The 27,486-nt window shown below is 40.1% G+C and overlaps 1 protein-coding gene across 2 annotated transcripts in view; it reads right to left on the bottom strand.

Annotated features, from left to right (window-relative positions):
• Nucleotides 1-27,486, bottom strand: part of STIM1 (stromal interaction molecule 1) — a 246,113-nt gene that overhangs the window by 174,779 nt on the left and 43,848 nt on the right. The gene's annotated exons all lie outside the window — the stretch shown is intronic.

Raw genomic sequence — 27,486 nt, forward strand, 5'->3', positions numbered from 1 at the left:
ACAGAATTTAGCTTGAGACCATATAGTACAAGGAGAGAAATGAAGATCCAATTAAACATCTCTTAAGTCCCCACCAGGTTACTATATTCAAACAACCTTGCTGGTCAATCCAAACATATAAAGACAGCCAGAGGGTGTAGGTGGTAGGTAGAGTCAGCAGGAAGTTCAGTCAGGGCACTGGAGTCAGTAAATAACTGGTGTTCCAGTCTCTCAACAAGGTTGAACTCAAACTCAATGCTAGCTCCACAGCCTTATCCCAAGATAGTGGGGATTAGGTTACAATCAAAAGATAACTAAACTCAAAGTAATGACTTCCCAACTTCTGCACCTCTAGAAAGAAGCAAAGGCTTCTAGTACCTTCAGTTACAGATCTGTAATGGCTCTGAGTCTCCTTCAGAGCAGACCCTCTACTACTTCTTGATCTCTCCAGCCCAGGATTTTTTTTATTTCTGTAATCCAAGGAGTAGCAAGAGATGAAAGGAAGATAACACATGACTTTTTTAAGGAAGTCTTTTTCCAAGGACTCTGGAGCCAGAATGGACTTGACAGTAATCATTATCAGTAACAAAAATTAGTCAAGATTTCTGAGTAAATCTTCAGCCGAGATTAGAGTTTGTTCATTTTCATTCTTTCACTGTCAGGTCCCACAGATGCTAACCTCATTAACTCCTGATTAAGAATGCCAATGGCAATTCATCCCTGGAATTTCCTCCTCCTCATTCCCAGGACAAGAATCAGTGGTCAATGAGGACCACATGTAGGTGAAGGAAAGCATGTTATCTCTCAGGCCTAATTTTTCTTCTCAACAGTGGTTAGCAGATCCAACATGAACAGCCATGCATAACAGGAGTGGTAAATAATATGGATATAAGCAAACTCCCCCTAAGCAATGAGACCCAGGAAATCTTAGAAAGGTCTCACTTCTCCATATCAACCACAGGAGCTCTTAAGTTACTCATCTCACAAGGTCAGTCACTCAGATTCTATATGAACATTAACTTCTGGCTCTAGCACCAACAAGAAATAATAATACTCCCATGGGCAATTCACATGCTCTGATATATACCATGGTCAAAGTTCCTGCATGGTGTTGACCTAGGCATCTTGAAGACTGTTTAGGTAGGACCCCACCCCACTCACTCAAATCAATCAATCAATAAACATTTATTAAGAGTTTACTTTATACTAAGAACTGTGCTAATACTCTTGAAGAAACACAAAAGTGAAAAAATGCCTTCATGGAGCTTATAATCTAAGAAAATAGATAATATAAGCATATATATTAAATGAATATAAGGTAATTCAGTGTCAAAGCCACCCATAGTACCTAAAACAAAATGAAGTAAATATGCTTTCTGATGGTACAACAGAGATACAATAAGTAAAACTCTCTCCTATCTACACTAACTACTTTGACACCTAATCATCCAGTTCCAGTGACAGTTGAATCAAATATATTTGATTCAACTGAATTTAATTAATGATTTATTAAGTACCTAAAACAAGGAAGACAGAATTTACACTCATAAGACATAATTCAGGTACACTGACCAGTTCCCTCTGAATTGTATAGGCCAGGGACGTCTAAAATGCAGGTGCACCAGTATGATTAATGCGGCCCGCCTACAAGCATAGAAATTTACATAAATGCTTTAGTAAATGAAGCTGAGCTACTGAAGAGCTCTCACTAAAATGGCAAATCAAAATATACTGTCTATTGTTTCAATAAAAACCTAAGGTTGGACAGCCCTGGTATAGGCTGATAGGAGAGCACCAAAGGTAGCCAGTTGAATTTTAAAGATATGGGGTATGACACCTAGCATCATGGTAACTGTTTATGTTTTATGTCCCTAGTAAACTGTAAGGTCTTTGAGAGTAGGGCTGTGGTTTTCATCTCTATATCCCCAACATCTAGCACAAGGCCTTACAGAAATAAGTTGCTTAATAGATGTTTGTTTAAATGAATTGCCTCAGTTTACCTATCTTGAGAATAGGATTGCTTCTACATCATGCAATGCTGAACAGCACAACAGTAACAGCTAAGCATCACTCTGCATAGCAGGTAGGAAGGGACAGAGAATGGACCCGTGATTTCATCAATAAAGGCATGTCCTGAATAAGAAAACATCTCCTATCAATGCAGATCAGCACCTTCTCTACATCTTACATAGTTTCAGAGAATTGCCTAGGGTACTGCATAGTAGATATAAAGTTAAAATTAATCAATACACTGTAAAGAATCCTAAGATCAAAAGATTGGCAAAAACCTTATATTTACAGATAAAGTAATTTTTTGAAAGTTACAAACCCAAATACAAATTGAAATAAAAGAACCAATAAAACATTCACTGAAATCCAGTTACCACGATATTCAAAAACACAAGGGACACCTTTCAACTGAGCAGACACCCCACAAATACACACACAACTGGTGTTGGTAAGGGTCCTAGATGTCACAGATCCCACAGAAGTCCAAATCTGCCAATTTCCCTTAGGTTTCCCCTAAACAATGCATACATAATTAAGAGAAACTCTCCCTTCACTCCCTGACACCTCCCCACCCTAAACCCTTCCTCAGGGAGGCAGGATAGAGAGAAGGAAAGGGGTGAGACCGCTAACTCTGGTGTTAAGACAATTAGCACCCTATTTCTACAATCTTCATTTTTACTCCCCATCCCAGTCTGTCTTCTGGCTGTCTTCCCCTCACATGCTAACTAAAGCCTTTTCTCCAGTCCTACACTCTGTCTTTTTCATCTAATAACACTTGACAATATTCCTGGGAAGAAAACTTGCTCATGCTAAGGTCACCGGCTCTCTTAGAAGTATGAAGTCAAAGAAGCTGATCCCTTACCAAATCGCTATAATGAGAATACTAAGTGGCTTTTAAATGGACACTAAGTGCTTATTCTGAGAGATTCAAATCCTCTTAATGCTGGGTTATTAAAACTGGAGGGGAGAGAGGAAGAGGAGCAGAAGGGAATCTAATTTCTTCAACCTCTTGTGATAGTATTCTCCAAACGCAGTGACCCGGAAAACTAACCAGAGCAACACACTGTTTCTAATGAGCTCTGATCTCAGATATTTATGTCCCCAGAGACCTATCCTTAGTTCCTGCCTCACTAGAGAAGACTCCAGGAAAAGTAGGAACAGACAGACTGGTCCAAACTTAATCCTATTGCTTTGAAGTACTACTGCATTTAATTCTAAATACCACATTTTAGGAAGAGCACAAAAAAAATGGAGTGGGTCTAGAGCAAGGGTAGGGAAGCTGCGACCTCTAGGCCACATGTGGCCTTCTAGATCCTTGGATGCGGCCTTTTAACTGAGTCCAAGTTTTACAGAACAAATCCTTTTATTAAAGGGATTTGTTCCGTGAAGTTTGGATTCAGTCAAAAGGCTGCACTTGAGGACCTAGAGGGCCACATGTGGCCTCAAGGCCGAAGATTCCTCACCCCTGATAGAGGTTAGGAATTATGGTAGGGAAAAGACTGAAGACTATGACATATGAGGACTGCTTAAGAGGACTGGAAAGGAAGTTACAAAGAGTAAACTCATGTACTTTTGAAGTTCTAATCCAAAGTGGGCAGAAATGTGGTCAAGCAGACATCTGTATAGCTTTGGGCCAAAGTAAGTCCCTCATGCCACTCAGAGCCCATGGTTCCCAGGTCCGCCCTATCTCTGTATGTAGCCCCACCTGAGTCTCAAGAGTACTGTAGTTCGCCTTCCATCAAGCAGTTTCCTGGCCCCATTTCCTATATGAGCCCCAAGGATCTCCAACTTTGGCTTCAGGTCACCATAAATTGTTATTTCTAGATCACTGCATAGTGTAATGGAACAAGAGATTTAGAATTAGAAGAATTAAGTTCAACTGCTACCTCAATTACCTATTTGACCTAAGGCAGCCACTTTCCTCTCTGGGACTTTTTCTTCATCTGTAAAACTAGAGAGCCAGATTAAATGATGGTTGAAGCCATTTATAGCTTGAAATCCTATGATCCTAGGCATTTAAAAAATTATCTTTTTCTTTCCAATCAGGAAAAATCTACCTTGTCCTCTCACCCCAACTCCACACCCACCTCCAAATAAAAACACAAGAAAAATAAAATTTGCCAAAAAACTAAAGATGGAAAATGCTATCCACATCCAGGGGAAGAACTATGGAATCTGAATACAGATCAAAGCATACTATTTTCTTTTTGTTGTTGTTTTTGTTTTTTGTTTCTCGTGGTTTTTTCCCTTTGGTTCTGATTCTTCTTTACAACATGACTAATGTGGAAAAAATGTTTAATATAATTGTACATGTATAGTCTATATTAGATTGCATGCCATCTTGGGGAGGGGAGAGGGAAGGGGGGGGACAGAAATTTAGAACTCAAAATCTTAAAAAGCAAATGTTGAAAACTAAAAATTAATTTTAAAAAGAAAAGCAAAACCCTTGTCACAAACATTTACAGTCAAGAGAAACAAATTTCCGCATTGGACATGTCATACATATATACACATACACACATATGTATACATACATATATCTGTATATACATACACACGTGTATATATGTGTATGTGTATATTGTATATGTGCATATATATGTGTATTATGTACTCTGAATCCTTCATTTCTCTATCAAAAGGTGGGTAGCACGTTCCATCATTATTCTCCTAGAATCATGGTTGGTCATCACACTGATAAGAGATGAACACAATAGTATTCCTATATATACATATGTATGTATGTATATATGTGTGTGTGTATATGTGTGTATATATGTACATACATACACACATTCCATAACTTGTTCATCCATTCCCTAATTTATGGGCAACCCCTTAGATTCCTTTTCTTTGCCACCTCAGAAAGAACTGCTATAAATCTTTTTGTACATCCTTGGTGTGTTTTCCTTAAGACTAATCCCTCCCTCTAATTCTCGCTTCTCTCTTCTCCCCTGTCCTTCCTATTTTCCTGTAGAGTGAAATGTATTTCTGTACTCAACTATGAGTATCTGTAATCTTCTTCCTTTGATCAGTTAAGATAAGAGTGTGGGTCACATGTCAGCTGTTCCTCTCAACCCCATCTTCTTGTTATTATATTGAGATAATTTTCCTTAACTTTCCTTCCCTTCCCCTCCACATTTTCTCAAAATCATCAACACATAACAGAATTTCTCCCACACCTTGTCTAATTAGATTCCCTCTATAATCCTTGATCATGACAGGGTTCACAGGGGGCACATATATCAATGTAAGCAGTTTATTCTTGTTTAGTCATTTATCACTGATCATTCATGATTCATGATTACCTTTTTACATTTCTCAACTCCTGTATTTCTGTTTCTATGCAGCTCTGGTCTTCAGGAGTTCCTGGAAGTCCTCTACTGTAACATTTTACTCAGTTTTGCTAGGTAAGTTATTCTTGAGTGTAAGCCATCCTCTGACTTCTAGAATACTATAATCCAAGCTCACTGCTCCTTTCTTAGTGGTGGCTGCTAAATCATGTATGATTCTGACCATGGCTCCTCCTGAACTCTTTTTCTTTCTGGCTGCTTCAGTATTTTTTCATTTACCTGGCAATTCTGGATATAACACTTCTGGGAATTTTCATTTGGGGGTTTCTTTCAGGCAGTGACTTGTTGATTTTTTATATTTCCATTTTGTTTTCTTTTAAACCTCTTTTTAGACCTGTTTGGAGAAGATGGGGTCTTGGGGGGGTCTGAGGTTAAGGGGGAAAATTTTACTAGGAATAAGAGTTGTCCAAAACCAGAATGGCCAACCTTGGGAAATAGTGGGTTCCTAGCACTGGGGTACTCAAATAGAATCTAGATGACCATTTGTCAAGAATGTTGTAGAGGTGAGACAGCTCATTTGTGTTGAACTAGATGACTATGGTACGACCAATACAACTTCAACCTCTCCAATATCTTCCATATCTAGTCTCGATTTGTATTTATATTTATATATGTATTCTATAACCCTTATATATGATGATATAGTTTTGCTACTTGAAATTTTGAATCTCTAAGTTCTACCTTTCCTCACTAAATTACTAAATGTAAATAAATATTGCTCACTATAGAATATATAACATATATTTATACATAGCTATATTAATAAGGCCCTTATTCACCGCTTAGGATCTTTTTATATGGGAAGCTTACCCCCCCCACTGCCCCCCCCCCACACTCTGTATCTAATATGTCAAGAGATGGAACTCTGTCTCTATAAAAAGGGAAAGCTGAGAAGTCATTTTTGGAGATGCTATACCAACAACAATTTAGGGAGCTGCCATACCATAACCCCAATCTTGACATGGATCTGGGCATCCTGTCTCCAGTCAGATGTAAAGAATATACTTTAATAAATTTCCTTTCAACACTTAAGGTTTAGGTGTTTGATTTTCCCCTGCCTTGATTCACTCATTTGGAAAGCTATTTGCTGGTCAAATAAAGGAATTACAATGGATGGAAGCAACTGATCATATCTCTTTGTGAGTTGCGGGGTTTGTGGGGGTGGTATTTTTTGTTTTATTAACTTTTATTTATTTATTTTTAGTTTTCAACATTTACTTTTATAACATTTTGAGTTCTAGATTTTTCCCCCTCCCTCCCCAAAACGGCATTCAATTTGATAAAGGCTATACATCTATAATCATATTAAATATATTTCCACATTAGTCACATTGCAAAAGAATAGAACAAAAGGGGAAAATCACAAGAAATAAGAAACAAAAAAAAAAAGAGAGAAAACAATATGGTTTGAACTGCATTCAGACTCCATAGTTCTTTTTGTGGATGTGGATAGCATTTTCCATCATGAGTCCTTTGGAATTGTCTTAGATCATTGCACTGCTGAGAAAAGCCAAGTCTATCAAAGTTGGTCATTGCACAATGTTACTGTTACTATGTACAACGTTCTCCTGGTTCTGCTCACTTCACTCCGCATCAATTCATTTAAGTCTTTCCAGGTTTTTCTAAAATCATTAGGCTCATCATTTCTTATAGCACAATAGTATTCTATTACATTCATATACCACAGCTTGTTCAGCCATTCCCCAGTTGATGGGCATCCCCTCAATTTCAAATTCTTTGCCACCACAAAAAGAATTGCTACAAACATTTTTGTACATGTGGGTCTTTTCCCATTTTTATGGTCTCTTTGGATATCTCCTTGTTTTTAAACTCCTCAAACACACAGAGACCTCATTCCAATTACTACAATAAAAATCTATTTTAATGACCTCTAAGAGTATTCCAACTGCCTACTTAACATCTTCATCTCTTACCACCACCACCTCCCACCATGTCCAATCAATTGTGAAATTTCTCAATATCTTCCAAATACATTTCCTTCTCTATTCTTACATCAAAAGCACTCCAATTCAACACCTTATTACCTCTTGCCTGAACTACTGCAGTAACTATCCAATTGGTCCTTGTATCCAATCCTTTCCTCTCCAATCTATCCTCTAAAAGTTGCCAAATTAATATTTCTAAAGAACAAGTATGACCATTTTGCTTCTCTGGCTCATCTATGCCTCCTGGCTTCCCTGACTTCCTTCAGGTCCCAGTTAAAATCTACCTCCTGCAGGAACCCATTTCTGATTCCTCTTAATGCTAGTACCTTCCCTCTAAGATTATCTCCAAGTTATCCTATCTATATTTTGTTTGTACATAATTGTTTGCATGTTGACTCCTCCATTAGATAAGACTGTAAGCTCCTTGAGAGAAGGGATTTTTTTTGGTGGGGGGGTTCTTTGTATCCCCAGGAAACAGTAGGAGCTTAATAAATAAATGCTTGTTAACTTGATTTTATTTAGCTCAAAAGATTTCAATAGCTCCCTACTGCCTCTAGGATAAAATATAAACTTTTCTATTTGACACTTAATGTCCTCCACAATCTGATTTCAGCCTTTCTTTCCAAGATGATTATTATTTTGTTACTATGTTCCAGCCAAACTGACCTACTTATGGTTCTCCAAACACAAAATTGCACCTCCTACCTCCGTGTCTTTGAACAGGCTTTCTCCCAGGCCTGGAATGCTCTTCTCTGTCACCGCTGCCTCTTAAAACTCCAAGCCTCTTCAGACCTCTGCTATGATCTCTTGCTACCTCCTTCAAGGGACCTTTTTTGATTTTCCCAGTTGTTTGTGCCCCACCCATTACTCTGCGTTTATTTTGTATATATATATATATAATACATATTTATATATAAATATAACATATATATACTCATGAAGTTCCTTATGTTTAGACTGTCACTTCTGTATTTGTATCCTTAACATGTAACAGTGCCTTACACGTAGAAAGTACTTTACTTATTTATTAAAATAAAAACTTTTTGATTGTTTCCTTCTAATTCTGACATTCTGTGACTGTGAACCAAGTCATTTTTCTGTACATGGAAAGAGTGTACTTACATAATTAGAGGTGTGTTTGGATATCAAGGAATCTTTTGTAACCTAGATATTTCTGTCCTGTGTGCTAACTCATTGGAAAGGTAATGAGTATGAGGAGAAGAACAGAGGATTGTGGCAGGTATGTCTCTGCTACTCCCCTCCCCAACAAGATATCTTATATATTGTGGCTGTACATGGAACCCACTATGGAAGAGAGGATCAGGTTATCAGGTGGGTAAGTATGTGATGGTCAGAAAATTCAGATCTATATCTACAAATGTGAATGATCTGCAACTCCACATTATCCTTTTAAAGGCCTGATTAACTAGTTCTGATCTAAAGTGAATTTAGTCTTCTCTTGCTATTTTCAAACGAGTCTTTGGTCTCCATAAGTGGCAGTGTTCTATAAAAGGTACAGTCTTGTTACTGGGAGTATTTCTACAAGATAACAGTTCTCTAGACCAACCAGAGATAGTTTCCCCATTTGTCAACTGGTCCATCCACCAAATTACCTTTCCTGTCACTGGGGATGCTACGCTGTAATGCGGGCACGGGGGGAGAGGGGGCGGTTCTTCTCAAGGTTAGGCTGAACAAGATGTTCTCTGAGATCTCTCCTAGTTCTAAAATTCTGTGATTAGGTGACTAACAGGCTCTGAGGCCAATGAGCAATCACCACTTCTTTGTTGTCTCCACCCACTGGCTCAAGTCCATAGCTTTGACAGCTTCTTCCAGATGCCAGTCCCAAAACCATATATGTAAACAATTCCCACCAAGCGAAGGAAGAGGCTATTTCATCACAAAACTATGGCACCTTCATTAGACTGAAGCACTCCGATGAAAGGAGAAAACAATAGGCACCGGGAGCCCACTCATCCTTTTTCTCCCTTCTCTGAACCAACTGCCTGGAAAGCTGTTTGAGGGGAAATAATTACACTGGCTCTACAGAAAGTTTCAATCCTATTAATAGCCAGAGTCATGTGGTCTCCTACACAGTGACAGTCTGTTGTTTGTAAATAGTAACTTAGGGCCTGAGGAAAGGCCCATCCAGCTGGATGGAAGAGGGAAGACTTAGGGTGATAAAGACAGATTAGGTGAAGAGGTAGCCTCTAGACTAACTGGAATGCACTCGGTAGGGGGTCAACTGGAAGTTCTGTCCAAAAGGGCAGAATTGTTCTTCCAATCTTCCTTTGGAACAATCTTTAAGGACTAACCTGTTCCACTGTTCCCTGTGTGACACTGAAGAAGTCCTTCCCCTCCCCCTCACCCAAATCTGGGCTTCAGTCTTATCCTCTCTAAAATGAGTGGCAAATCAGGGTTGGAAGGGGCCTCAGAAGACATCAACTCTACTCCTCACTTGAGCAAAAATCCCTTCTACAACATCCAAGAGGTGGCATCCAACCTGGCTCTGCTTCAAAACCTATGTGTTCTTGTTGAGCTGTTTTCAGTTGTGTCTGATTCTTTGTGGCCCCATTTGGGTTTTTCTTGGCAGGGATCTTAGAGTTGTATGCCATTGGCTTCTCCAGCTCATTTTACACATGAAGAAACTGAGGCAAAAAGAGTTAAGTGATTTGCCCAGAGTTACACAGCTAGTAAGTATGTGGTGACAGATTTGAACTCAGAGAGATGAGTCTTACTGACTCCAGGCCCAACATTCTATCCACTGTGCCACCTAGCTGCCCAGAGTCCTATAGCGATGAAGAACCCAATTCTTCCCAAGACACCCCATAACACTTGCATCAGCTCTATGATTGAATCTAGAAAGTCCTTTATAACTCTGACATTCAATCATACGGTGATCTTTAACTTAAATAGGGTCATACAGAGTTTGTAACTGTCACTTCCAAAGCTACAAATATCTCCTGGTATGAGTCAAAAACTAAATGACATTTGCACTAATAGTTTGTACAACTTTGTACTTGTGGTCTCCCCCATTAGAGTTCAAACTCCTTGAGAACAGAGACTGTGTTTTTGCCTTTCTTTATAATCTCATACAATAAAATATGCACCTTTCAGCAGAAAACAAGCCGCCCAGCTCCACAAACCTACTTCAAACTAAATTCTGAAATTTCTACCAGATAGAGGAATGATCAAGAAATCCATGAGGAACTACAATAAACGACTTCTCTGCCCCCACCAAAAACAAACTCCACAAAGAGCCACTCAACAGCTGACAGGCAATAGGAAAAGGGTTTGCCAGCAAAACCAGCACCACCATAGGCAAACAAGCCTATAGCTTCCAACTAAGATCAGGGAAAGGACAGAAACACAAATAGTCTACAGTGCTCTGTCTGGAGGCAGTAAGGGAAGAGGACCCCTAATAAAGACCCATTTTGGTGTTTAAGTTAAAAATAAAAAATTAAATTGAAAAACTGAAAACATGCTATACTTATTAACTGACTTTCATCCAGCATCAGGTCTCCTAGCTCCATTATCTTTCAGTTCAAATCTAAAACAGCTGGTAAGAAAGGCAACCAGCCAAAAGGGAAGGTCCAAGCTGCCCTTACCAACAAAAATGGACCCACAGTCAGGTGAATTTCGGACACGCAATCAGGGAAGCCCAGGAGTAGAAGGGGCAAAAGAGCCTCAAGACTGCATAGAAACACAAGTTCATGGTCAAGTTGGTAGGGAGGAAGAGCATCATGGGGGGGGGGGGGGGTGCAATGAAGAGGAAAAGAAAAAGAGGGTTTGGAAAAGATAATGGGATTGCAGAAAGACCTGTATTACTATGGGAGGGAAGAATAGTTTCAGTGTTTAAATACCATTTCTTCTGCCTAAGATTGAGTACTAAAGGAGGAGACCACTACAGCCAGAGCCTGGGTTATTCCAACTTCCCAGAAACCTCATCTGTACCCTGCTTCTAGCTAGATGGGGCCTAAAAATCATTGACTGACAAAAAATTTCACTGAACTACAACTCCCTCCTAAGAAAAACACTTGCTGGCAAGGGAGTTTCATAAGAAAGGCTGAGAGCCTAACATTCATGGAGCTGAAGGACAAGGACATCCCTAGCATCCTCCCCTAACTAATACTTATGACCCCCTGAAATGTCTGGACTTGGCATTTATCACCCCTAAATAAAGGACCTGCTATATCCTTTTTTATTATTTTTTCAACATTCATTTTTATAAGATTTTGAGTTCCAAATTTTTTTCTCCCTCCCTCCCTCCATTCCCCCATCCCCAAGAGAGCAAGTAATCTGATATAGGTTGTACATTGTGCAATCTTATTTCCACATTGCTCATGTTGTGAAAGAAGAAACAGAACAAAAGGGAAAAAACCACGAGAAAGAAAATACTTTTTTTTAAGGTGAAAATAGTATGCTTCAGGGGCATAACCAAGATGGCGGCTGGAAAGCAGGGACTTGTGTGAACTCCCTGCCAAGTCCCTCCAAAAACCTATAAAAAATGGCTGTGAACAAATTCTAGAACTGCAGAACCCACAAAATAGCACAGGGAAGCAGGGCTCCAGCTCAGGACAGCCTGGATGGTCACTGGGTGAGGTCTAGTCCGCACAGAACTGGAAGCAGAGGGGAGCGGAGCACAGTGTGGGCAGTGGCAGGACAAACCAGACTGGGAGCCGGGCGGAACAGGCCCTAGCACCCTGAATCAGTGAGCTGTGGCAGTTACCAGACTTCTCAACCCACAAACACCAAAGACAACAGAGAAGGTTAGTGGGAAAAGCTGAGGGGACAGAGTGAAAGGAGTTTGCTGTTCAGCCACCACCCTGGGGTCAGTGGAGGCGGTGCAGCTACAGAACTACAGATGCAGTTGCTTCTGGCCCCAGGCCCACTTGGTGGGAGGAATTAAGTGGCAGATCAGAGCAGGAGTGCAGAGCCTGCTTAAGATCTGAGTTCAGTCTGGGCTGGTGGTTCTTGGGGAAGGAGGAGTGCTGGTGTGGCAGAGCTGGCTGTATAGAAATAGCTCTGAAAACAACAGTGCATCCCCTCAAGCTTGGAACAAAATACTCTACTCTACAAGCAGTCATACCGTGACGAAAAACTCAAGGGTCAAGTAAGTTGGCTGGGAACTTGGCCAGGCAGCGAAAACAGACTCAGATTCAGTCTCAGACTTTGGAATCTTTTCTCTGGCGACAAAGAAGACCAAAACATACAGCCAGAAGAAGTCAACAAGGTCAAAGAGCCTACATCAACAGCCTCCAAGAAAAACATGAACTGGTCTCAGGCCATGGAAGAGCTCAAAAAGGATTTGGAAAAGCAAGTTAGAGAAGTAGAGGAAAAATTGGGAAGAGAAATGAGAGTGATGCAAGAAAACCAAGAAAAACCAGTCAATGACTTGCTAAAGGAGAACCAAAAAAAAATACTGAAAAAAATACTGAAGAAAACAACACCTTAAAAACTAGACTAACTCAAATGGCAAAAGAGCTCCAAAAAGCCAATGAGGAGAAGAATGCCTTGAAAGGCAGAATTAGCCAAATGGAAAAGGAGGGCCAAAAGACCACTGAAGAAAATACTACCTTAAAAATTAGACTGGAGCAAGTGGAAGCTAGTGGCTTTAGGAGAAATCAAGATATTATAAAACAGAACCAAAGGAATGAAAAAGTGGAAGACAATGTGAAATATCTCATTGGAAAAACCACTGACCTGGAAAACAGATCCAGGAGAGAGAATTTAAAAATTACTGGACTACCTGAAAACCATGATCAAAAAAAGGGCCTAGATACCATCTTTCAAGAAATTATCAAGGGCAACTGCCCTGATATTCTAGAGCCAGAGGGTAAAATAGAAATTGAAAGAATCCACAGATCACCTCCTCAAATAGATCCCAAAAAGAAAACTCCTAGGAATACTGTCACCAAATTCCAGAGCTCTCAGATCAAGGAGAAAATACGCAAGCAGCCAGAAAGAAACAATTTGAGTATTGTGGAAACACAATCAGAATAACACAAGATCTAGCAACTTCTACATTAAGGGATGGAAGGTCTTGGAATACGGTATTCTGGAGGTCAATGGAGCTAGGATTAAAACCAAGAATCACCTACCCAGCAAAAATGAGTATCATGCTCCAAGGCAAAATATGGACTTTCAATAAAATAGAGGCTTTCTCAGTGAAAAAGACCAGAGCTGAATAGAAAATCTGACTTTCAAACACAAGAATCAAGAGAAGCATGAAAAGGTAAACAAGAAAAAGAAATCACAAGGGACTTACTAAAGTTGAACTGTTTTGTTTACATTCCTACATGGAAAGATGATGTATATGATTCATGAGTATTAGGGTATTAGTATTAGGGTAGCTGAAGGGAATATGCATATATATGTATGTGTACGTGTGTGTGTGTGTGTGTGTGTGTGTGTGTGTAGACAGAGGGCACAGGGTGAGCTGAATATGAAGGGATGTTATCTAAAAAAAAATAAATTAAATTAAGGGATGAGAGAGGAATATATTGAGAGAGGGAGAAAGAGAGAGAGAGAATGGGGTAAATAATCTCACATAAAAGTGGCATGAAAAAGCAGTTCTGTAGGAAGGGAAGAAGAGGCAGGTCAGGGGGAATGAGTGAATCTTCCTCTCATCAGATTTGACCTGAGGAGGGAATACCATACACACTCAATTGGGTATCTTACCCCACAGGAAGGAAGAAGGAAGAAGATAAAAAAGGGGGGAAGATAGAAGGGAGGGCCGATGGGGGAGGATCTAATCAAAATCAAACACTTTCACAAAGGGACAGGGTCAAGGGAGAAAATTCAATAAAGGGGGATAGGTTAGGAAGGAGCAAAACATAGTTAATCTTTCACAACATGAGTATTGTGGAAGGGTTTTACATAATGATAAGCATGTAGCCTATGTTGAATTGCTTGCCTTCTTAAGGAGGGTGGGTGGGAAGGGAAGAGGGGAGAGAATTTGGAACTCAAAGTTTTAAAAAGAGATGTTCAAAAACAACAAAAAAAAGTTTTTGCATCCAACTAGGAAATAAGATACACAGACAACGGGGTGCAGAAATTTATCTTGCCCTACAAGAAAGGAAGGGAAAAAGGGATGGGAGGGGAGTGGGTTAACAGGAGGGCTGACTGGGGAATGGGGCAACCAGAATATATGCCATCTTGGAGTTGGGGGTGGGTAGAAATGGGGAGAAAATTCGAAATTCAAACTCTTGTGAATATCAATGCTGAAAACTAAATATATTAAATAAATTAAATAAATAAATTTAAAAAGAAAAAAAAGAAAATAGTATGCTTCGATCTGCATTCAGACTCCATAGTTCTTTCTCTGGGATGTGGATAGCATGTTCCCTCATGAGTCCCTTGGAATTGTCTTTGGATACAGTTGTCATTGTATTGCTGAGAAGAGTCAAGTCTATCAAAGTTGATCATCACATAATGTTGCTGTAACTGTGTACAACGTTCTTCTGATTCTGCTCCCCTCACTCTGCATCAGTTCATGTAAGTCTTTCCATGTTTTTTCTATAATCTGACTGCTCATCATTTCTTATAGAACAATAGTATTCCATTACACCCGTATACCACAACTGGTTCAGCCATTCTCCAAATGATGGGCTCAAATTCTCGAAAAGAGCTGCTATAAATACTTTTGTACAAATAGGTTCTTTCTCCTTTTTTATGATCCCTTTGGGATACAGACCTGGAAGTGGTATTGCTGGATCAAAGGGTAACAGTTTCATAGCCCCTTCGGCACAGTGCCAAATTGCTCTCCAGAATGATTGGATCAGTTCACAACTCCATCAACAATTCATTAGTATACCAATTTTCCCACATCTTCTACAATATTTATCCTTTTTTTTCTTGTCATATTAGCCAACCTGATAGGTGTGAGGTGGTGCCTCAGAACTGTTTTAATTTGAATTTCTATAATCAATAGTGATTTAGAGCATTTTTTCATATGACTACAGATAGCTTTAATTGCTTCATCTGAAAACTACCTATTCATATCCTCTGACCATTTATCAACTGGGGAATTACTTATATTCTTATAAATTTGACTCAATTCTCTATGTATTTTAGAAACAAGGCCTTCATCAGACACACTGGCAGTAAAAACTTTCCCAGCTTCGTATCATCCCCATTTCTTATGGCACAACAGTATTCCATTACCTTCATATACTACAGCTTGTTCAGCCATTCCCCAATTGATGGGCATCCCTTTGATTTCCAATTCTTGGCTACCACAAAAAGAGCCACTATGAATATTTTTGTACATATGTGTCCTCTTCCCGCTTGTGTGATTTCTTTGGGATACAACCCTAGAAGTGGTATTGCTGGGTCAAAGGGTATGAACATTTTTATGGCCCTTTGGGTGTAGTTCCAAATTACTCTCAAAAATGGCTGGATCATCTCACAACTCCACCAGCAATGTAACAATTTTCCAATTTTCCCACATCCTCTCCAGCATTTATCATTTTCCTGTTTTGTTATTTTAGCCAATCTGACAGGAGAGATGTGGTATCTAAGAGTTGTTTTGATTTGCATTTCTCTAATCAGTAGTGATTTAGTGCATTTTTTCATATGCCTATAGATAGCTTTAATTTCTTCCTCTGAAAACTGCCTGTTCATATCCTTTGACCATTTCCCAATTGGGGAATGGCTTGTGTTCCTATATATTTGGCTCAGTTCCCTGTATATTTTAGAAATGAGGCCTTTATCAGAGATACTAGTTGTAAAGATTTTCTCCCAATTTTCTGCATCCCTCCTAATTTTTGTTGCATTGGCTTTTTTTGTACAAAAACATTTCAATTTGACATAATCAAAGTTATCCATTTTGTATTTTGTAATGCTGTCTATCTCTTGTTGTGTCATGAATTCTTTTCTTTTCCATAAATCTGATAAGTAAACTATTCCTTGCTCTCCCAAATTACTTATAGTGTCAGCCTTTACTCCTAAATCATGAACCCATTTTGACTTTATTTTGGTATATGGTGTAAGATATTGGTCTATGCCCAGTTTCTGCCCTACCATTTTCCAATTTTCTCAACAGTTTTTGTGAAATAGTGAATTATTAGCCCAGAAGCTGGCCTCTTTGGGTTTATCAAAGAGTAGATTGCTACAGTTGTTGACTTCTCCATCTTGTATTCCTATCCTATTCCACTGATCCACACCTCTGTTTCTTAGCCAGTACCAGGTAGTTTTGATGACTGCTGCTCTGTAGTACAGTTTAATATCTGGTATGGCTAGGCCACCTTCTCTAGCATTTCTTTTCATTAATACCCTAGATATTCTAGACCTCTTGTTTTTCCAGATGAATTCTACTTTCCTTCTAATCTTAGTTGCATTGGCTTTGCCTGTGCAAAAACTTTTTAATTTAACGTAATCAAAATTATCTATTTTGAATTTCACAATGTTCTCTGTCTCCTGTTTGATCATAAACTCTTCCCTTCCCCATAGATCTGACAGGTAAACTATTCCTTGCTCTCCTAATTTGCTTATGATATTTTATGTCTAAATCCTGTACCCATTTTGACCTTATCTTGGTATACAGTATAAGATATTGGACCTGCTATATTCCTAAGTGTAAGTCTAGAGACAGAAAGGAAGAAACGGGACTACTTGTCAAGAGACAGGCCACAAGAAAGGCCAAAGTCTTGGATCACAAGGGGAATCCTACAATGCTTTCTATTATTGTTACCCCACAGCCTTTACTACCACAAGACCTACTTCAGAAGTCCTTGGTACTCTCTGCTACCCCTCTATGCCTTCCTTCCCCTTCCCTATTGCACACAATCTGAAATGACTTTTCAAGGTTTCACTAGCAATAAAGGGAAAAGTCTTCCACAAGTATCCTGTGATGTCTCATTAAAAACAGGTGTAACTTTGGATTCTCAAAGGCTTTGCCAAAGGAACACAAGGTCTAGCAGGTCCTACCAAACTGAAAAGGCTTAAAGAGCTCCACTATAGAATGAAATGGCTTATTGCCCAAAGACCACCGCTGCGAACCTCAGAGAGGGTCATGACCATCAGTTACCGCATAAATAGTATTTTCATAATCACGGCTTTATTGAAGTATTAATAAAAGGAAAAGATTGCATATACTAAAAACCATGAAAGTTATATACTCATGTTAAAGAATCCAGGAATCTTTTCGAAAGTTCCTGTTCTGATCAAAAACTAAACAGTACAAACTTATTAAATCTATCACCTTGCTGGATTAAAACCTAATCCTGCATGTGTCCTCCCTCTCCTTCTGGCTCCAATCAATCATTCTTCTCCTTTCCAACAATCTTTGCACTATTATTTTTCCCACCAACCTCTGGGACCAGTGCTTCCAGTGGCATAATTCTTCCACCTTAACATAATTCCACCCACTTAAGTCAAAAAAAATTATCTTGCCCACTATCTTAATTCAGTAGACAAAGAAATAGAAAATTAAAGAGGTAATAGGCCAAGCCTAGTCACACAACTAGTTATGTGAAAAGCTCAAACTGGAACCCAAATTTCCTGATTCCCAATCTAATGCCACTTGTTTCCTTTACTTCCAATCTTCTGGCCCAAAGGTCTGCCACTATATCTGAAAAGCTCACCTTGAACTTCTATGATATTTACCACTGCCATGCACTTCTCTCCCTGGTTTGCTGTGAAGTCCCAAAATAGAAAGGGTCCTCCTTCCTTGATCTGGCAATAGGCATTTTCCCCATACAATAAGCCTACTATGTATTGAAATATTTTATTCTCAGTTCAATAAATATTTATCCTCACATAAAGCCTGAGGTAGATAGTATATGCATTATCAGATGATGGAATTGAAGCTCAAAGAGAGCTAAAGTGTCTTGCCCTAAGTCACAAAGCAACTGTCACAGCCACACCTTGAACCTGAGCTTTGTTACATTAAGCTCTCTCTTCCCAGCACACTTCATACAGTAAGTGCTGAGTCAATGCTAGCTGATTCATTCAATCACTCCCAAACTTTGGAAACCAATGCAGACCACTAAACTGACACCCCAGCCACATGAAGCAGAACTCCTCACCTCATCTGACACTCTGGCAACAAGGCAAATGGAGAATGAGCCAACTTGGCAGGGAATGACAGAAGAGGTTACAAACCCATGGGTGGGTACCACACTCTCCATCCAAAAATGTGCCTGAAATGCCCTGCCCTATACCCCTCCCTGCTAATCAGCTAGGCTAGGGCAAGAAGAGGTACTAACCTATATCTGCATATGCCCTATCATTGAGATCCTTTCAAGCTCTGCCAATCTTTGTTTTCTATTCTAATGTCCCTTCCATTTCTGATGTTTTATAACAGCTAATCCTTTTCAGCTCTAATATTCTCTTAGTCTACCAGCTGCAAAAGTGAAACACATATACGAAGCAATAAAGAACATTAAATGTACTAAGTAGTTACTGGAAACCCAGAGCATGGATAAGGCTCTACCAGGAATTTAGGAATGAATAATTTTGACAATGGAAATGGTAGAAAAGTCAGAATTTAAGAGAAATCGGAGGAAAAAAATTAAAATGCCCAAAGAAACTATAAAGGAGATTCTAACCAGGGATAGAAGATTGGACCAGATGACTCCTAAAATCTCTTCCAGATCTAACAGCATAAGATTTTCTAATGGGACTTGATGACAGACTAGATATAGTTGATTAAGAAAAGGACAGTCAAAAATAATGCCAAGGTTTGTAGCCTTGTATGCCCTCACAGTACCTAACCCCCTTAGGTTAAGCATAGAGCAACACTCAGTGACATAGCCCTGAAGCCACTGTGCTCTGAATCAATCACTATGTTACTGCTGTTTCTGGCCACATCTCTCAACAGGTCAGTCACTACAGCAGGCTTGAAACTGCAGGCTCTCCAGCTTTGGCCTCTATCCAGGCCCCATGATGGCACAGTGCCCAGCAGGCCCAATTTTACTCTCTCCAAAAGTCCCTAGTGGAGGGGGGGGGGGCTGGCTCCAAGTGACCCCCAGGAATCCAAGAATGGGCACTGATGTGAGCTGGCCCCCATCCCAGTGCTTGGCAGACATGTCAGATCTTTGGAAAGGGGTGGGTCCTGCCAGCACAGGCCAGAGCTCAGCTCTGCATCACTCTGGGTACCTAAGCTTTGGAGGTTGGCTATACCTCTACTGAAGACACACCCAAACATCATGGCTCCTAGCTTTAACCAGAAAAGCAAACATTCCTGAGATCAGCACTAGGGCAGTAAACTTTATTCATTCCAACAGCTATTGAGTCCTTGGAATGTAAGCCAGGAAACAGTTCAACTTTTACCTTCCCTGCACAATCTTGCTCAGAACTGACTGCCTTCTGGCACACTGGGCATTTACAAAATGCTTGGAAGAATAACTCTAGCCCATCACTCATAGAAACTAAGATAATGCAAAGGAAATTCTACTGGCTAATGACATCAACAACCAAAAAAAGCTTATGTGTCTCTAGGGCGGTTTGTATGTAGATCTAAGGCACACAAAAACTTAAACCTAATAAACAGTATACAAATCCTTGCTCTTTCCCAATCTTCACTGGGATAGGATGAACCTCATTTTCCAGGCAACCCCACCAAGAAGACAAATGCATCCACTTACATAGATAAGCAAGGGAAAAGGGAGAAGGGGTTGTGAAAATGACCATCCTGTCTGTGACCTAGCAGACCAGACAACTGAGCTCTACTGTATACCAAAGGCAGGAGACTAAAGTCAAAGAGGGTTTAGTCACGTCAAAAAACAGTACCTTCCACCATAAAATATACCCAAAAGCAAATTTCAGTAAAGGAGAAGAGAAAACACTAAACCTGAACTTTCTGTGCTCTAACAGAGTAAAAAGTGAAGGTTCTTAATGAATCAATATCAATTGTTACTTAGGAGGGATACTGACTAAATGACCACACTTCCCAACTCTTTTGAGACCCTCTTGGCTCTCCTGCCACCAGTCCTGTGGCCCTAGCCTACTTTAAGGTCCCCCCACTCCCATACCCCCCACCTCCCTTGCTCTGGGACCTGGACCCACACACAGGTTTCCTCTTACTTTGCGTCCATCATTCTTTTTACTTCAGTACATCCCTTTATATTTCTAAGGCACATTCCAGCTGAAATATTCTATGCCATCAACTACCAGCCTTTCTATTTCCAACATTTATAGAGGCAAGGCTCATTTACTGACAAATCATTCCTATATTAGCAAAAAATCCTGACAAGTTTCCTTTCACTTTCAAATTTTGCCAATAATTCCATCCCCAGTGCTTTGCCTGATCTGATACGGCCACCCAAAATGGGGACTGGTCTAACCCCTTTGTTGCCCCATGCCTGTAGGAACATCACTGAGGTTGCTGGAGGAATGTCAATCCCAGAGGCTTTCTCCAAGCTGCTAGCTCCTGAGAAAGGTTAATCAACATGAAAAATCTCTGCTTTCTTGTTCTAATGCCAACACTAAATAGACTACATATTCATTAAGTTCTTTGTGCTAATGACAAACAGTTGACAAGCAAATAGGTGAAAGACAGTGAGTATGTCCCTCACAAGTCTTTTTTTGTTTGCAGTCATTTAGCCTGGAGAAGAGAAGACAAGGACATGGCAAAATTGATTATTATATTCATGCACCTGAGCATTCTATCATGAGGAAAAGGCATTAGTTAGGCAGTGTCCAAAACCAAAGAAGTTCTACTATCTTATGAGCTAACAAAACCTCTCCTCTGTTTGGAAGCTGAATTTTAAGAGGGATGGTGACAAACTGGAACATGTTCAAAGATGGGCAACCAGGATGGGAAGTTAACACTAAACTATCATATGCAAGAACTGATTGAAGCAAATGGGAATGTTTAGCCAGAAGAAAAGAAGCTAATTTTCTTCAAATATCTGAAGGGCTACCATATCATAGAGGAATTAGATTTGTTCTAAAATGATATGGTAGTGGAAGAGGAGGGAGGAGTTATAAGGAGACCAAGATAGATTTCAACTCAATATAAGGAAGAATTTCCTCACCATCAGAAATGTCCAGCAATTGAACATGGCACCTTGTGAATTTGTAGGCTCCCTATTACTATAGGTATACCAGTAGAACCCAACTGACCACTTATCAGAGATACCACAAGAGATCTGCCGGGTATAGGGCTGAAGGAGAGGAATTTTAAAATCCCTTCCACTTTGAGATTCCATAATTCTGTAAAACAAAGTATAGCAAATTTAGAAGGAGATGCATACTGACCCCAATGAACCCTTCCCGACTTAACTCCCATCTCCTCTCTAACCACAGTTGAATTATCTAGTTTTAGCTGTTCCATTAAGTGCTATGCTTGTGTTTATTCAAGTCACATTACCCTCTTTGTACCTCAGAGGCCCCATCTATCAAAAGTAGAGAATGCCATTCCTCCTTCTTCAGGGTTGTAAGTACTGAATGACATGAAAGCAATTTACAGTGTTAAAAACCAATGAATAAATGTGAAAGATGATCATTAGTATTTTCTGCCACCTACTTCCAGCTCAAGATAGCAATGCTCTTAGTTAGGGTCAATGCTCTGAGAGAAAGTTCTGGTGCAGATAGGCTGGTCTAAAGTCTAAGTAAGAGGAAGATAAGGGGAGACAATGTAGTTCTTCCCTTTGGGATCCATAATTCAATCAAATCAAACCTATCACCCAGAAATAAAAAGGGTGACTTTGGTATTATAAATGCACAATACACAGGCCCTGATAACCAGAATCTGAATCAAAGTCATGGTCCAGGCCACAGGCCTTGCATCTAAATAAAGGCAGGATCCCACTGCCTAGCAGCACTGAAAGCACCAAAGAGTGGGCTTAGCAAAGATATACTAAAACTTCACTGAGCCCAAAAGTCAGGCCTTCTCCATAAGACAAGGAAGAAGTCACGGTGACAGCAAAGCAGAGAGCCAGCAGTCAAAACCAATGAAAAAACTTTAAGGTTTACAAAACTTTCTGCTTTATGGTAACACCAGCAGCTGTTTTACCTAAATTATCTCATAACATTTTATATTATCATAACATCTCTTACATATACTTCTCTCCTCCGACACTGAAATCACCCTAGTGTAGGCCCTCATCACCTCACTCCTGATCTACTCAGCAGCCTGATGGTTGGTATCTTTGCCTCAATTATCTCCCCACCCTAATCAATCCTTCACCCAATTGTCAAATTGATCTTCCTAAACTTGAAGTCTAACCACATCATCTTCCTATTTAAAAAACTATATAAAACATCTGTTTTTAAAGTCCTTTACAACCTGACCCCTTCCTACTTTATAGTCTTCTTTTACCTAACACTCCCCTTCCCTGCACATACTCTGTGATCCAGTGATATTGTCTCCACTGCTGTTTCTCAAAAAAGACACTCCCTCTCCCAATATTAAGTATTTTCAGTGGCTGTTCCCCACGCCCAGAATGCTCCCTCTCCTCATTTCCATCTCCTGGCTTCTCTGTCATCCTTCAAATCTCAACTCCCAATTTAACCTGTGTAGGTTTTGTTTGTACGGTTGTTTGCCTGTTGTCTCCCCCATTAGACTGTGAACTCCTTGAGAACAGGGGCTGTCTTTTACCACTTTTTGTATCCCCAGTACTTATAGTGCGGGCACACAGCAGGTATTTAATAAATGCTAGGTGACTTGATGTGACTCATTTCATTTAAGCCTTGAAACAACTTTATGAAATAGGTACTAAAGGGACCTGTTTAGAAAGTGAGGCCAGAATAACTGGCCCACAGTCACAGAGCAAATGAGTGCTGGAGACAGGATTCAAACTCAAGTCCTTCTTGACTCCAAGTTCAACAGCTTCCATGGGACTTACATAATTCAAGTATTATCCTCTAATCGATAAAAATAGGGATAATCGAGGTCACACAGCAAGTAAATGGAAGGGCCGGAACACACACTTAGGTATCCCAATTCCCAGTCAAGTACTCTTTGCACTACACCACAGTGCTAAAATAACAATAGCATGAATTCATATAATGCTTTCAGGGTTACAAAATGCTTTCTTTACAACAGCCTTATGAGATAACATTCTAAGCTCTTTGCCCATACCCCACCCTGGGCACCTATCCAGCGGCTAGGCTGCTTCCTAGGAATAATGAGTCTTACCCGATCCTCCCTGCTGAAAGTGACCTCTCCCTTTCTCAAATTTCTGAGTATTTTATCTGGATCTTCCTCATGCCCATATTACGTTCCATTCTGCATCATATTTACTCATATATGTGTCATTTATTCAGGAAAAATTTATTTAATGCCTGTTATGTATCAGTCAGTCAATTTTATTACATGGCACCTACTACATGCCAGGAACTGCCAGTCCCTGCTCTCAAGGAGCTCAGAGTCTAATGGGGGAAATGACAAAGCAAACAACTATTTACAAACTATAAACACGACGAATATGAAATAATCAAGAGACAGAAAATGAAGAGGGATTCAGAAAGGCTTCCTGCAGAAGATGGGATTTTAGCTGGGATTTGAAAACAGGGAAGCCAGAAGGCAAAGATGAGGAAGGAAGAGTATCTCAGGCAATGGGGGTCAGCCAGGGAAAAGCACAGAATCTGGGAAATGGGAGTGTATTGTTCAAGGAACAACAAGGAGGCCAATGTCAATGCATCAGAGTTCAGGGATTTGGGAGGGGGGCAACATTTGGGAAAGGGGAGGAAGTTATAAATGGCTTTGAATGCCAAACAGAGGATTTCATATTTGATCCTGAAGGAGACAGAGAATCACTGGAATTTAGTGTTGGGGGAGGGGAGGAGTGACATGATCAGAGCTGCACTTTAAGCAAAGCACTTTTACTGTTTCATAGAGAATGAACTGGAGTGGAGAGAGACTTGTGGCAGGCAGACCAACCAGCAGGCTATTGTAATAGTCCAGGCATGAGGAGAAGAGGGCCTGCACCATGTTGGTAGCAGCATTAGAGAAAAGAATGAGGTGTTTTCAAGAGATCTTTTTAAAAATGAAATCAACAGGACTTCACAATAGATTGGATATGAGGGAGTGAGAAACAGTGAGGAGTTGAGGATGACACTTAGGTTGCAAGCCTGGGGGACTGGGAGGATGATGGCACCCATTCTCCCAGTAATGGGGAAGTTTGGAAGCTGGGATCTTTAGGGAGAAAAGAAAATAAGGTTAGTTTTGGAAATGCTGAGGTAAGTACTATGCTAAGTGCTAAAGATATAAAAACAAAATAAAGAAATCTCTGTCTCAAAGTAACTATATTACATATTTTTTCCTGTGTATTAGACTGTAAGTGTCTTGAGAAGAGGGATCATTCAGTCAGTAAGCATGTGCCCAGTACCGTGGTGAGCATTGGGGATACAAAGTTAAAGGCAAAAGACAATCCTTAATCTCCAGGAGCTCACAGGCTAATGGGAGAGATAAAAGGTAAACTATATACAAACAAGACTATACAGGTTAAACTGGAGATAATCAATGGAGGCAAAGTACTAGAATTACAAGGGATCAGGAAAGGCTAGAATGTTAAATTTTAGCTAGGACTTGAAAGCAACTAGCATTCCAGGCATGAGGAACAGTCAGTGAAAATTTTGGAGTCAGGAGGTGAAGTTTCTTGTTTAAGAAACAACAAGGAGGCCAGTGGCACACTGGATTACAGAATATATGTATGGGGGGAGATTTATAAGGTAAAAGAAAACTGGAAAGGTTGGGGGGCAGATTATAAACAGGCTTTGAATGCCAAACAGGGGATTTTATATTTTATCTTAAAAGTGATAGGGAGTTTGCAATGAACACTGGGCACTGAAGAGAAAGACTTCAACAGGTGGGTCTGAGGGGTAGAGGGAGGGAGCAGCATCAACTCCTTCCCCCTCCCTGCCCCCTATTTTCATAAGGGATCAGAGAGGGAATCAAATTAGACAAGGTCAGGGAGTGGTTCTGTTATGTTTTGATGATCTTAAGAATGGAAAGAGAGGAGAAGAGGAATATAGTAAGGGGCAGGCAGGGGGAAGGAAAGGAAGGTTAAGGAAAACTACCTCACATAATCCAGCTGAGCTAGTAAACATCTATACAAACAAGGAAGAGGCTGTGGGGAGAAGGAGGAGTAGCTAATACTTGAACCTCTCATCTGAACTGGTCAAAAGAAGAACACACACACACACACACACACACACACACACACGCACGCACAATTGGGTACAGAAATACATTTCACTAGATAAGGAAATAAAACCGGAGAGGGAGAAGGGGGAGGAGGAATTAAAGAAAGGGCAGACTAAGGGAGGCATTAGTCTTAAGAAAAACAAACTTTAAGGATATACAAAAATATTTAAAGCAACTCTTTTTGAGGTGGCAAAGAATGAGAATCCAGGAGGAGGCCCAAATTGAGGAATGGTGTACCAGTAAGGCAATAATAATAATGTAGATGATAATTGTCAAAATGCCTATGTGGTTCTGTATTGCAAAGTATACAAGATTCTCCACACAGAATGTAGAAGTAAACCATTTATTCAGACACCAGAGAACCATATCTCATAAGCCATCTACCCAATTCATCACAACAGTGAAGCATTAGATTATACCACAACTTGGAGCCATGCCATCCCAAAACCTCGACCCTCTGCTGTGGTCTTCCCAAAAACAAACACAGTAGGTTGTCACAGTCAGTTCAGCTATCAGAGGTCAACTTGAGTTACCTCAGCTTTAACAGTCACAACGGCCATTTTTAACAGCCATGACAGTTCTCTCTCCTCTCTCCCCCTATCTCCCTCTCTCTCTCTCCCTCTCTCCCTCTCTCTCTCTCTCTCCCTCTCTCTCTCTCTCTCTCTCCCTCTCTCCCCCTCCCTCCCTCTCTCCCTTTCCCCACCCCTCAGCATTTCCAGTGACATAACTTTCTTTTCCTCTCAGGAAGCTCCTCTCACCACACATGACTTATGCTTCCTGTGATGTAAGCAGGTCACATGGCCTATTAATGAGTGGGAAAGATCTTCAAATTTCAATTGCTATTACAAATGGGTGAACAAGTAATAGCATATAAATGCGATGGAATATTGCTGTGCTGAATTCTTATCAGTGTAATGACCAACCACCAATCCAGAGGACTAATGTAACATGTCACCCACTTCCTGATTGAGAAGTGAAAGACTCAGAATGAAGAATGAGACAAAAAAAATTTTTTTGATATGGTTAATGTGAAAGTTCATTTTGATCGACTATACACGTTTGTAATAGATTTTGTTTTTCTTGTGTTCTCAACTGGAGGAAGGGAAGATGGTGGGGTAGGAAGGAAGTGACAAGGCAGACTGGAGCTCATTAAAACTTTTTTTAAAAAAGAAAACTAAGGGAAAGAAGAAACATAATAGTGCACTGCAAAGAACAATAGATTTGGAGTCAGAGAGCATGGCTCTGCTAATTATTACCACTATGACCTTGAGCAAGTCACTTCCTCGCTCAGGTCTCAGTGTCCTCCTCTGTAAAAGGATGTTTCTTCCATCTCTAAATCTTGTGAAACCTATAGGACCCTACCTCACCCTCCTTCCACAGCTAACAAAGTAAATCCAGATAGACTGAGTGTTAACCCTCAAATTAGAGGATTTACCTGACATAGCCCCCTGGAGGCCATTATACTTTAGGAACAATCTTATTGGTTCTGCTAATTCAATTAGAAGAACTGTATGCCAGACCTTTTATGTTTCAGATAACACTATGTTTACATACCATACCACTTCAACTCTATGCTATCACAGGCAAGAAAATCTTACAAGACTTAAGAAGCTGAAGGGTCCTCAAGAGGCCAAACAGTATGCAGCAGGCTCTAGGGGTGGTCTGCATCCCATACTTTCAGTAAAGGGTAAGAGTGGAAAGTTTCAGAGACCTCAAAGCTCCCTGAAACCTCTTGCTTACAGTACCATTCCTCCCAGTCCATAGGGGAAGGATACCAATTTGCTGACAGATGTTCGAGATATTTTATAGGCAATGCAGCAGAGGCAATTCTTTTTCAGATCTGGATTATACTAAATGGCTTCTAAGGGACTGTCCAACTCATTTCTGGAGGCTTAGAAGTCTCTGTTAACCTTCTGCAATTATTCTTTCTTAAACTAGCTCCTATACAACATTTCTTTAATTTCCTGGTTGGCCACTTGGGACCCAACTTATGTCTACAACTCTGTGAAGCAGACTTTTGCTGGCTTAGGAAGAGCAGGATATGGATGAGAACAGTGGATACTGTAAGTTAAGTTGCAAACAAGAAATACCTACCAGAGGTAGT

Source organism: Trichosurus vulpecula, chromosome 2 (genome assembly GCF_011100635.1).
Source record: "Trichosurus vulpecula isolate mTriVul1 chromosome 2, mTriVul1.pri, whole genome shotgun sequence".
In the NCBI taxonomy this organism is placed as follows: Eukaryota; Metazoa; Chordata; class Mammalia; order Diprotodontia; family Phalangeridae; genus Trichosurus; species Trichosurus vulpecula.